At 37.1% G+C, this 10,730-nt stretch overlaps 1 long non-coding RNA gene across 2 annotated transcripts; it reads right to left on the minus strand.

Annotated features, from left to right (window-relative positions):
* Positions 1 to 4,916: 4,916 nt before the first annotated feature.
* On the minus strand, positions 4,917 to 8,821 carry LOC122081120. Of its 2 annotated transcripts, none has more exons than XR_006141009.1 (3): positions 8,689 to 8,821; positions 7,426 to 7,509; positions 4,917 to 5,145 (listed from the first exon to the last, which is right to left on the minus strand). It is a non-coding gene; the product is annotated as an uncharacterized LOC122081120 (long non-coding RNA). The 2 variants fall into 2 exon arrangements; XR_006141008.1 differs by lacking the exon at positions 4,917 to 5,145 and adding an exon at positions 6,040 to 6,315.
* Between the last annotated feature and the right edge of the window lie 1,909 nt (positions 8,822 to 10,730).

The following is a 10,730-nucleotide window of genomic DNA, read 5'->3' on the forward strand; positions in this document are numbered from 1 at the left end:
ATGATAGCATATAGAGTCTCATTAGGGACATGCATAAAAGAATTGAAAATATGTTCCCATGTCTAGACCTTTAGCTTCAGAACCAGAACCCAGACTGCACACCTTTCTAGCATGGGGTTAGGTGCTGGATGAGGACACCATAATAGAACTGAGGATAAGACCTCCCACAAGGGGAGCACACTATCCTCCAGAACAGAATAAGAATGAGGGTAAGGATGAAAATTTCCTTACTCCTCCAGAACTAGATTAGGAACTCCCACAAAGGGAGCTCATATGATCCCAGACTCGGTCTAGTCAGCCGGGGTTAATGAAAAATGACTCCCAGTGGTGTTCAGCTTGGTAATGCCGATTGTATTCCTCACTCTTACAAAGCGTGTACATGCAGTAGAGCAAAGAGAGACCTACATAAAGTTAATGCTTTTAATGTCATATTGCATATAATGTTCCTATGAGTAAGATGTGGTTATTAATGCATGTTGGTCCTATGTTTTGACTTGCTGAGCTGTCGAGCTCACCCCTTTATTCTTACTCCTAGACATAGATGATGGAGTGTGTGAGTGCATGGACTGCACTAGAGGCCAGGAGCAACAAGATGTTGAAGAAGATGCATGATAGTTTTTGTTTTATTTTAATGATAGAGACATTTAATTTTATGATTATGAAATATTAAATAATGGTATTGGATGATAAATTTAAAATTGATTTTATTAATTTCCTCTTAGACTATATTTTGAATCACGTAATAAATAGTTGACGCTGGCACCAATCATTGAGGTATTTAAATACTTGAGTATGTATTCTGATGTAAAATAGATTTCCTCATATTTAAGAGAAAGGGCCGGTTGGATGAAAAAAAAAATCTAGTCACTTGCAAGTTAGGAAAAATGTGATCGCAAGATCACCGCCCGCGAGGGCGGGACTCTTACCCTTATCCCGGGCTTAGGTCATCACAACCACTGTCTTCTGGTCCTCTCTCTATTACATCGTCTTTATCATCCATCATATGCTTGCCTTTCCTATTAGTTGATGCTTAGCGGTCATCAATCCCTTCTCTCTCCAATATGCCCGCTACTTCCTCTTCTTCTTCCACCTCTTTCGACCAAAGTAGTAACTTTTCATCTTCACTGGCATCAGTAATCAAGGGCATGTCACTGATGTTGGGGTTTCCTGCAACAATTAGGGTCGTCGATCTCAATTCAACCGCAAAGGGAGGTGGGCATTTTTTCGTGGGTCAGGTGTTCAGTATGTGGGACCTCTCCGGCACTGGCCTCATGGCCATCTCAACTCGCCTTGAAATTCCCTTCCTTTTCAAAAGGTCAACACATCCATTCTCTAATTTCAATTTATATATATGTAAGGGATCAATTGAATACACCATCATCACTGCTCATGGCAAAAAATTATGACTTTCCATTGGTAATAATTTTTCCCTACTTGATGTTAAAAAAAAAAAAGAGAGAGAAAATTACAACACCACCCGGGAGGGGAGGGGTGCTCAGGAACGTACGCTGGAGGCTGGAGAACCGATAATTACAGGTTTTTGTTGCTCAAATAGCAACCTAGCGGCTGGCCAAGGTGTGAAATCGAAGGAGATGGTATTTCATTAGGGCACATTTTTTTTTTTTTTAATTAATAGGGGTGTATAGGGGGTGGCATTGATTAAAGACCAAAGTTCGGGGGGTGGCGTTGCAATTTTCTCTTTCTTTTAAGACTTTGTTTATTTATATATATATTGCATGTTATATTATTTATTAATTTCAGGGGCTGATTGGTAATCACCCTTGATGTATACTATGCTATTTTAAATTCGATTCTAAGAGGCTGTTGAATGCTATCCTTGATGGATTCTATAATATATAAATATTTCATATCAGGTACTATTTTAATGATGATTTTAGGGTTTGCTAGTATTATTAATCATTCACTTCTATTCTATTCTATGTGATCCATGTTAGGTATTGTTTTAATGATGATTTTAGAGGCCGTTAGTACTATTAATCAATCGCTTTTATTCCATTCAAATTTATCCATGTTGGGTACTATTTTATTGATGATTTTAGGGGTTGTTTGTACTACTAATTTGTTATTTTCATTCCATTCAAAACGATAAATGATAGGACTGTTTTGTTGATGATTTTAGGGAGTGTTATCACTATGAGTTAATCAAATGTATTTATTTCCAAATGTTCAATGTTATATACTGTTTCAATTAATGGTTTAAGGGTTGTTAGCGCTCTTATTTGAATCAAACATATGCCACTTTGATTTTGATGATTAGGGATTGTTTAGTGTTCCATTTAGTATTTTTTTTCTTTATTCTGATTTATGATTTGTGGAAGTTGTTTTGGTAGATTCACTTGATTAAATCGATCCCATTTTGGCTTTATAATGATAAGGGCTGATTTGTTGTTCCTTGTCAATTAAATAGACATTATTTTGACTTCATGATTTTAGGGGTTAAATTAAGTTTTTCGACTTGATTAAATCTATCATATCATAAACTAGCAATTTAGAAGATGATTTAATATTTCTTATTGTCTTGATTCATTCCATTATGAGTATATGAATTAGGGGCTATTTACATAATCATATTTAGTATTGGATGCTTAAGAGCTGATTTCATAATTTTCTTATTACTTTATATGTTAGTATAATGCTCTTTAAATACCCTACTACATGATTTGTGTGTATGGACTGAAGTGTATGTTTTAAATTATGAATGAGAAATGAATTGTTTATTCTTAAACTTATGTGTTATTGTATGTGATAAAATGTGCAATTGGTTATTTACCCTATAACATGTGCATTTAAATGATGAAAATAATGAATAAGACTCATAACATTTGACACTTAGAATTTTGGGGCCAAGGAGGATGTAGGTTGTATGAACCATCGGTTCAAGTGTTGACCACAGAACGTGTGGGGCATTCCATGGATTCAGCCCACAGAGCGTATACGTTATTGCATGTAGTAAAATGTGCACTTGGTTATTTGCTCCATCACATGTGCATTTAAATGATAAAAATAATGAATGAGACTCATAATATTTGACATTTAGAATTTTGGGGCCAAGGAGGGATGTAGGTTGTATGGACCATGGGTTCAAGTTTTGGCCACAGAACGTGTGGGACATTCCATGGATTCAGCCCACAGAGTGTGTGGTGCAAGTTACATCTCCTACCCTTGGAGCTACCTCCTTTTTGTTTAATGACCTACTTGGATGTCAAGATAGGTATTGTCCACAGAATGTGTGGGATGATGTATGTATAAGCCATAGAGCGGAGGCATCCAAGGGGATTATATGTAATGTTCGGATACTTGGATGTCAAGATACGCATTGGCCACAGAACGTGTGAAATGACATATGAACAAATCATAGAGCGTGTGGGGGCATCTAAGGGACCTTGGCTTGCCACTAGGGTGTCAAGATATGCATTGGCCATAGAGAGTGTGGAATGACATACGTACAAGCCACAAAGTATGTGGGGCACCTGGGGAACATTGCAAATGAATTAATTAAATGAATATGACTGAGAATAACTAGACCTTGTAAACTGCCATAAATGTTGCATATTTGATTTTATGATATTATTGCATATGTTATTGTTTTATGTCGATGTTTTCAAACTTGTGGATATTGTATGTGATTTTACTTACTGAGTTTCTCCCCAGAAACTTACCCAATTTATTCCCCAGATGGAGAGCACTCTGACATGCTAGTTAGTGGTAAGAACCAAGAGATTGATGGCGACGTCAAGAACATTTACTATTTCAGTTGATGTTAGATTATATTATTTGTCTTAGAGATTTAAGTTATTGATGTAATAATTCTCTTAAAGGATTTAATTGGATGTGGATGATATTGGAGACTTTTATGACTCTTAATTATGATTTGAAGACTTCCGTTGTTATTATTCTGAGGTTGTGTTTAGTATAGATTTGAAATTTTCTTCCTATATTACTTATCACTCAATTGATTCACGGTTCAACCCTAAAAGACATGATCCTTGGACCGTTAACATCCATATTTCCCTTACGAAAAGTGGGGCATTACAGTAAGATCTCTCTCTCTCTCTCTCTCTCTCTCTCTCTCTCTCTCTCTCTCTCCATTAGTGATTATTTTGAATGTAACATACCCTATCTCGATCGAAAGCTACACATTAATAGAATTTTAGTTTTCATTAGTTATGCTCAAATTATGGAGTAAATACAATTTCAATTTTGGAGACGAAAACGGTTGGTGTAAAGAAAAATCTACCAATTACATCTGGGTCAAAGACCTTATGGATTGGGTGAAGAGTTTCATTAGATGTTATTGTTCTCTGAATTTTTCTTCTTTTTCTTTTTTTTTTTTCTTCTAAAAAAGAGGGGTTGTAGGATTCGAGTTTTAGTATTTAGCTTTTTCATTCTCTTGGTTCCAAGCAAGACGTTCTTTAGAACTCTTATTATTCTTCTATATAAGGGAAATCTAGTATGTTATATTTCATGAATATTTGATTTGTTCCTCCTCAAATTTTGGGAAGAATTTTCTGTATTTACTTGTCCTGAATTACATTTTATTTTATTTTATAGATTCGAAGCACTTTGGTCCTACCATGCAGGAGTGATTTTGTTGACATAGAAGGCCTTCAATGGAAGATGTGGTATTTGGGAGAGTAAGACATGCCTTGTTGGTAATGAAAACTTGTCATCTATGATGACCCAAATCCAGGATAAGGGTAAGAGTCTTGCTCTCGCGGGTGGTGATCTCGCGATCACATTTTTTCCTAATTGGCATGTGACTAAAAGTTGGATTTTTTTTTTTAATTTTTTTTAATTTTTATTTTTTACATTCAAGCGGTTCATTCTCTTAAATACGCAGAAATTTAATATTCATCAAAACACGAACTCAAGTATTTAAATATCTCAATGCCTGGTCACGGTGTCAACTATTTATTACATGTCTCAAAACACAGTTGAAGGGAAAGTAAATCAAATCAAACCGAAATGTCTCATCTAACACCATTATTTAATTTCTCATAATAATGAAATTTAAATGTCTCTATCATTAGAATAAATAAAAGGACTATCATGCATCTTCTTCAACATCTTGTTGCTCTTAGCTTCCAGTGTAATCCACACACTCACATACTCCATCATCTGTGTCTGAGAGTGATAATAAAGGGGTGAGTTCGACAGCTCAGTGAGTCAAAATATAGGATCACACATCTTATACATGGGAACATTATATGCAATATGACATTAAAAGCATTATCTTCATGTAGGTCTCTCTTTGTTCTAATACATGTGCACGTTTTGTAAGAGTGAGGAATACAACCGTTGATCTGATGGCTGTCATTTCTTGCATTACATGGCTAAGCACCACCGGGAACCATTTTTTCATTAACCCCGGATGCCATTTCTTACATTCCCCTTATGGGAGTTCCTGATCTAGTTTTGGAGGAGTAAAGGAATTCTCATTCTTAGCCTCATTCTTATTATGTTTTGGAGGATAGTGTGCTCTCCTTGTTGGAGGTCTTATCCTCAATTCTATTCTGGTGTCCTCATCCAGGACCTAACCCCCTGTTTGAAAGGGGTATAGTCTGGGTTCTGATTCTGAAGCTAAAGGTTTAGGTATATGAATATATTTTCAATTCTTTTATGCATGATCCTAATGAGATTCTATATTATGTCATGGCATAACATCACATTTATATAATATGGACATATGATACATATATACATGGCATGTCATTAATAAAAATGGTATGAGATGACATATGATAATTTTTCAAATATCATAACAATACATATATTAACATGAGAGAAATTCTTATATCAATTCACATAATAATATAAGATGCATATTGTCACACCCTACTCCCGGCAGACCCAACTTACCATGAGGAATATAGGCGGTGTGAGTAAGACACATACCCGTCTTACTAATCTACCAGAATCTCTGATAGTAGTACCTTAACTTTTTCACAATCGCACAACACAAACCAACATAAGCAGCGGAATCACAATATATTTGAGAAATTATAAATAAAATGGGGAAACATCTAATGGTAATATGATAGCAATAACCGAGTTATCCTGTTACATTCATCCATGACATATAATATAATCTCAAGAAAATATACAATCCACAACTATATCTAGAAGTATCGAAAGATGATGTGCAATCTCACGGTGCGACGTAAGCACAATGATCACAAGCACAGTCCTGATTGTGCTCCTCTGCTTCTGGCATCCATCAGTCACTCACACCATACTCAGCCCTAGAAGATGCTAGGTCACTCACCATTGGCACCATAGTACCTGCATCATCATCTAAAAAGGGGTGTATACGTGGGGTGAGCTTTCCAACTCGCTCAGTGAGGGGTGGGGTCAAGCACATTGAAGCAAGTCATTAGCAGCAATATTTATGATGCATGATTGCAAAAATTAAACACATAGTCCATGATGCTCGTGATGTAGTTCATTTTTTTGTTATCCACCTAACAATACAAACTAAGTCAGGTAAATGCTACTACGATGCATTAGGCTGTATCCCTCGTCTTGGAAATGACATCGACTACGCAGTGATATAAACCAACCATGATTAGAAGCCTATTGGTCCTCGTATGCATCAATGGATTACTCAGCAAACCCCTGATAACCCCCTCCTGGCAGTCACGGTACCGATAAAACATCGGCCACACCGGACAGATTCCCACCTCCGGTAACAATCACATCGTACCGCGGGAGTGGCACTTCGAAAAGGCTCATTAAACATACCACAATGGGTTATCCAACACCTCAACTCCTGTTGGCAAGGGTGCATAGCATAGAGAGTGATACCTAACCATATATATACTACATGCCTTCATAACGATATAGTTAGTATGGATTACACAATACTAGAGAGACCTCTGCCACAAAGTGTAACCCATCTCCAAATACAGTCCCGACTACACGATACCAGAGAGACCTTGACCACAAAGTGTAACTTGAGACCGTTTACTTAATCTAGCATGCAATTAACAGTCAAGTATGGACTATGCAACACCGACAAGACTTTGGCCACGAAGCGTATCCATTTCCAAATGTAGTCCCAGGGTATACGATACCAGCGATACCTTGGCCACAAAGTGTAACCCGCAACTACAACTAACTCTAATACACATAATTAATGCATAAAAGCAACATGCATAAGGCAATCACGACACTGGTATCACCTCGGCCATGTCGGATTCTGTCTCACACACACACACCCATCCAAAGACAAGGAGATCACGATACCGATACCACCTAGGCCACACCGGATCCCATCATACATTTTCATACAATTCATTTCATGATTGTAAAATGAAAATTTCAATTAAACATATAATTCTAAGCATGTGAGTAATTAAATAATTAATAAACATTTAAAAAAAATAAACACAGTCCATCCCTCACCAGTTTTACGATTGGTCGTGCTCGGGTTCAAGTATGGCCATCGATCGATTAATTCGATTCTGGATTTGGGGCATATGCACATCACTATCCTAGACACAAGGGAATCATACATCAGTATGCATTGAAAACATCAGGAGGGACCCACATGGGTCACCCCCCAAAATGTACAGACACTGTCCCTAAGTGACAATAATGTCACTGGAAACAACCACTAGAAACAGGGCATTTCCACAAGAAATATCAGACCTGTTTCTAGTGAAGGTGATAGAGAGCACATAAGGCTCCATGTCCATCAGAAATATGCCTCTAGTAACAGGCCCAGTGGATCCGATGGATTGTTTTCGATGGAGGTACAAGGCAGTCCAACAATTTGGGGCTTTTTGGCTCAGGCTCGATTGCCGAGATTTGTTTCACGGAGTTTGTAGGGAATGTTCCTAGAATCATTCTAAGCTAAGAAAATTTCATTTTTACTGAGCCATTTGGGAGATACGTTGATCGAATGATCGAAACCCTAGTTGGTCTTTTGGCATACATGTTACCGAAGCTCACCGGGCTTGGTTTAAGCTCGATAACAACACCAGGAGGGTAGAACACCCATCCTACAACCCTAACATGGTGTGTACACCAAGATCTCATACATACCTAGCTTTGTCTAGGTTGAAATAAAGAGAGAGTGGAATGGGAGTTTAGACTTACCTTCGACAGCGATTCTGGCAATAAGGCGGCAACCAGCACCAAGGTAGGCCTTCAATCCCCTCCTTCTTACTCTTCTTCTTCCTTCCTCTCCTCTCCCTCTCCTCTCCTACTTTGGGAACAAGGGAAATGAGGAAATGAATCCTCATTTCCCAACTTATAACTTAAGTTGGGCCTAAGGGTCTGTTTGATTTGGGCCTCTTTTGAACCAATCGGGTTAAAATGAGTTTCGAGGCACGAGGACCTGCACATTTAGGTCCATAAGGTATTCACATCAAGAGAAAGGTGTGAAGGATGATTTGGGATCATCCAGAACCATTTACGATGTGAGTGGCGAGACCCACAGGAATCTAAACCTCGACAACAGCCTATGGACCTACCGAAAATAGGCACCGGATTCATGCCTAGGCTGCTTCCAATGGCTTGTTTCTAGTGGTCAAGACTACTGTCTTGATAGTTTGTTGTCCCAGGGTTGGTCTCGGCATAGGTGGTTGCCCTCGGACATGCCCAAGGCTTTTCGGCAATTATGATACGTGCTGAAAATCAAGTGTCGGGAGTTGGGTCACTTACCGTCTGGGATCGAAAGGTATGAATCCCCTCTAGTTAGATAGGCACATAATGCACGAACATGTGGGGTCATCTCCACCCCTTCAGCAATGCACAGCAGCAAGCTAAAACCCGATCGTACTTCCAATCTCTGATCTGAGGCCTGTCACAACAGTTTCAAATTAGACCGGATTAGGGCACAGGTGTAACACATATCAACCATGTTAAGCCTATGAATTTACTTACCTTGGATTTTTGTATATAATTACCAGATCTTTAGCCCTATTCTGTAGAGTATACAGTCCCTAAATATGCTCACCTAACACATTATATTCATATTTTTCAGATTATGTCCAATCCTATGTTTAATCATTTTCTACTTCCATAATATCTAATATAGACAATCAATGTAAAATTTATTATATTTCTTTAAATTAGACTTAAAATACAATGAATTATTAGTAGGACTTTTCTCTAGATTAGGTCTTTGAGACCTTTCAAAATAGGTCTCAGCATAGGGTGCTGCACTGTGACCATTTCTTTAAAACCGAAAAGACCACAGTGCCTTAAAACTACATTCCCCCCTTTTCCAGTAATCAAATGGGTCTAGGATATTTATAAATAGCATTAGACTAATAGAGCTACAAATCACTAGGAGGGTACATCCTCTAAATTAGTCTTTAAAGCATCCAAAATACAGACAGAAGAATTGGTATATGCACTGGACATATTTGACCGCAGTCCAGTAAAATATCTATGTCTCCATCTTTCGTAAATCAAATGGATTGGGGATTTTTATGGGTGAGACTAGACTAATAGAGATATAAATCATTAGAAGGGTTCATATTCTAAATCAGTCTTCAAATCATTCATAATATATATAAAAGTACTAACATATGCATTGGACATACACACTGGACAAAATTGAGCACAGTTTAATAGAAATTCATTTTATCCCTCTTTTGTAAATCAAAAGGATTGGAATTTTTTATAAATAAAAGTATGCTTTTGGGCCTACCACATGTAATCAGACCAAAAAAGCATTCCTAGATTGAGTATTCCCAAGGTCCAATCCCAGTATTCAGAATTTGTCAGATTTTTAAGGTATAGTAAAAACAAATACATAACTATCCCTTACGAGAGTCAAACTGAGCCATTATTTCTCATGGATGACTATAGTTATTTTTCAAATATGTCAAAAAAAAATATCATGTCCAAAAACAATTTTTAAAGAGGGTATTGAGTCCACCCAAAATCATGTCCTAAATCTGTCTCTTCTGCAAAACAGCCCCAAAACTTTTTTTTTTTGTTATACAAAACAAATTCAAAATGAAATAAAAATTTATAGAGGTCTAAATATGTATGAAAATCATTTAAATAAAAATTTGTAACTCTTAATTATGATCACATAATTTAATAAAAATTTAATATGCACTACATATCAAACTAGTCCCCTTGACAAAGCTCAAAAATCTAATTTAAATCATGAGATTCCTCAAATAAAAAAAATACAAATACTTCCAAGAGTTATTGTAAGATATAAATGAAATGCATGAAAATCCCCCCTAGCATAAGTTGTAAAAGATCTTATTCCTCAAACCTAAAAATAAAAATACAAATTCTAATGTAAAAGGGGTATCGATTTCCTACCTTTGTTGCGATTAGCTGGTCTTCTCAATGGCAACTAGAAGGGATCTTTGATTGCAACCTTGATTAGCTCCCTACATGTCACGCCCCGTTTACACAGAACTTGATCGGTGACCGAGTTAACTCTGGTTAACCCAAAACCTGCCAGGATCATCTGATACAGTACCTAACCACAACATACCCACATTTAAGATAAGTGTTCAAAAGTTCAATGGAAGACTTAAATTACCTGTAAATATTCCCAATATACTTGATACCCAAATTATAGTATATAGCTAAGTACATGTGGGCCCGCAGGCATGATATTTACACAAAAAGAATAATAATTTACATGTCAAGTACACAAAGGGGAGGTCATCAAAAATCAAAAAGCAAAATCCTGTACGGTGTCATTACTACGGTCCCGCAGCACAGCCCTC

The sequence above is a fragment of the Macadamia integrifolia genome, chromosome 6, assembly GCF_013358625.1.
Source record: "Macadamia integrifolia cultivar HAES 741 chromosome 6, SCU_Mint_v3, whole genome shotgun sequence".
NCBI lineage: Eukaryota > Viridiplantae > Streptophyta > Magnoliopsida > Proteales > Proteaceae > Macadamia > Macadamia integrifolia.